General features: G+C 36.6%; 2 pseudogenes; both read right to left on the minus strand.

Annotated features, from left to right (window-relative positions):
* On the minus strand, window positions 1–187 carry LOC129243222 (U2 spliceosomal RNA; annotated as a pseudogene).
* A 263-nt stretch (window positions 188–450) lies between these two features.
* On the minus strand, window positions 451–637 carry LOC129243232 (U2 spliceosomal RNA; annotated as a pseudogene).
* Window positions 638–3215: the final 2578 nt, after the last annotated feature.

Below are 3215 nucleotides of genomic sequence, written 5' to 3' on the forward strand. Positions count from 1 at the left end.
TTATTCAAGGCTGAAATCCCGGCGGTAATGTAATACCGGGTCAACCCGTGGCAGAGAAGGAGCAAGCCGCCCCTAAAACACTCCGCCCATTTCCAAAAATTAGTTTAACATTTGTTGTCCTCCGATGGAGGATCTATCAGATGTTAAGCTGATAACCACACTACCTAGTCAATACATTTTAAATAATAAACCTAATAAACCTTTTGAGAATTACACGCTCACAAAAAAAAAATTAATGTACGAAATATTTATACCGATTCACTTAAACTGACTTTCAGTATCTAAACCAAAAATAGAAAAGCCAAAAAACTGTTTTCAATAAATAATCAGAAATGTCCTACAATGTAAATTTCAAAAAAAAAAAATTCCATTTTCGTCTACATGTATTCACATAAAAATTTATGGCTCTTCCCACCAAAGCTAAATGTATTAGTATATTTTTTCTTGTATTTATTCAAAGCTGAAATCCCGGCGGTAATGCAATACCGGGTCAGCCCGTGGCAGAGAAGGAGCAAGCCGCCCCTAAAACACTCCGCCCATTTCCAAAAATTAGTTTAACATTTGTTGTCCTCCGATGGAGGATCTATCAGATGTTAAGCTGATAACCACACTACCTAGTCAATACATTTTAAATAATAAACCTAATAAACCCTTTTGAGAATTACACGCTCACAAAAATTATTTATATCAACATATAATATAACGCTTCGTAACTAAATAACTTTTAGGCCAACAACGACAGCATGGCGCGGTAGCCGAGCGACTAGCAATGTGAGCTTCCGATCCAAAATCCTCGGTTCGAATCACAAGAAAAAAATAAAAGTTATTTTTATTTAGTTCGTCGCTACTTTTATATCAACATATAATATAACGCTTCGTAGCCAAGTAGGTCGCTTTTTTCGTTTCACTTTTCCTCAAATCACTCCCAACGATTCTAAAGAAGTTTTCACTTCAAAAATCTTTCGAACATTTGAGGATTCCTCGCACATGTTAAGGAGCGCGCTTAACAACTACACTTAAACTAACTCAACTAACGCACTTCCTACGCTGGCCCAAACCTATGCAAACAGTTTCCCAAACGCAACGTGATTAGAGCATCGGCCTAGGCAGAGTTTAGTGAGGCTGCTAAAAATAGAAATAATAGCAGTCAACTCATGGCAGAAATGCGTTCAGAGGTTTCCCATTGCCTACCTAGGGGCGAGCGTTTTTACTTGTATTTTCGGCCACTTAATGGACAAACTCCCGACTACAGTGGCCGTCTGTGGATAAGGAAATTTTCCTTCCAAAGACAAGTCACATATACTCCTACCATATAAGTATACGAGTACATTCGTTGCATATTAATGTGCGAACTGATATTCATTGAGTTTCCACATTCGTTTTAAAAAATACTTGCTAAGCGATCGTAAATTTTATACGCCAATTGCTTACTAAATAATTTAATGGCATAGCCAATGCAGTTGGGTGAGTGCTTTCCTAGAACTGCAGATGCGGGAGAATGAGTCAGTACTTATGTAGCATACATAATTTCCAGAGTAATAACACCGTGCAACACAAAACATAAAAAATTGCGAGTTTCAATTTGGCAACTTGAAAATTTTCACTATTTTCCATATTATTATGTTAGATCGGCTCAGGAAATTATGTGAAGTAATTATGATATAAAGCCCACAAACTGGCGACTCTGGTTTAGGTACCAAGACATTAGAATCGCGAAGGAAATGAGAAGGCAGACTTTTCTGCCAAAACAGGGACCAGCACCATTTTTTGGTTTTAACATAAACAGTCTGAAACGGGAAACCAAAAACTGGATCGAAAGCTCTTCAACTTTAATACCAACAGAGGAAAATTTAACCCTAGATAAAAAGGGCCTTAGATTACTCTGTGAAGCACTTAAAAGCCACTTTGCCTGCAATAAACATTTCAATACAATATGATTTGCTAGCACTAGACTATGCAGGTCTTGCTGTGATGAAGAGGAGTCAATTGTCATATGTCATAGGCCACAGTTCACAGGTCATTAGGTCACAGGAGACCCAGAAACCTGGACCTACTAATTGATGAAGACTTACAAATACTTCCTTCTGAGGAGCTGGTTCGGTTCTTCGATTCCCAAAAGGAAAATGTATAAGGTTTAGTTTTATTAGTGAGTAATGCAAAAATTGTTTTCCATATACACAGTTTTTCATATGCATAGTACGCGGAAATTTTTGGTTTTGTCCCCTCTACCAGAACTCATTGCCGAAATCTTGTAGTGTTGGGAAAATTTTTTCTTTTGTCGTACAATGTAATAATAATAAAAAACGTAATATCGTTGCTACTCCACATTAAAAAGGCAACCTCAATTGCATGGTGCAGCGTTTAATGAGTAACGAAAAAAAATTGTGGTAACATGCATGTTCAAATTATACATAGGTACATACATGAATACATACATACCTACATATGTAGCAAGCAAAGTGGGATTGCTCGTGTACAACGCTAATTCCGAGCGAGTGTGAAAAGTGACTAAGTAGCGTATTTGGGCATTTAATCGGTGGCAAATGCTCCGATCACTAACAATAGACAAAATGCAGCCGAATAACAAAAGTGAACAAAACAAAGCGAAAAAAACCACTGACGCCAGGAAAAAACACAAAACGTGACAAAATGCGACTTTCTTACCCTCTGGCAGACTACTTTGGTTTGTGGTGGCAGCACATAACGGATGCTAAAGGCGATTGTCCTAACGATCGTAAATTTAACTATGAAATAAGGCAGGCATGAGCAAACTCAAAAAGTAGAAAATAAATATTCTGCCTAAATACTCGTATAGTTCAGAACATTTGGATGGCCTCATCTAAATTAATAACAATTTTGCAAACTGTAATAAAGATGACACTTTTCAATGAGAACTTCATCCATAAACAACAATTTGTTTGTAAAGATGGAATAAAAAAAAAATATATAAATAATTAGCGCGTTAACTTCTGTTAGGGGTTTGCCCGAGCTCCTCCTTCTATTTATGGTGTACATCCTGATGTTAATGTCAAGTTGGAAAAGCTCTATTAAATTTGTTTATAAACGGAATCGTATTTTTAGGGTCGCAACGTAGAATGAAGAAAAAACAGGACGCAAGTAAAAGCTTTGTTAGCCAAAATTGATGATTGTTTTTCTTAAACACTTACAGCCAGTTTCACGAAAATATTAAATTGAAATTCAAACTTAATTCTCAT

Source organism: Anastrepha obliqua, chromosome 3 (genome assembly GCF_027943255.1).
Source record: "Anastrepha obliqua isolate idAnaObli1 chromosome 3, idAnaObli1_1.0, whole genome shotgun sequence".
Classification (NCBI taxonomy): Eukaryota; Metazoa; Arthropoda; class Insecta; order Diptera; family Tephritidae; genus Anastrepha; species Anastrepha obliqua.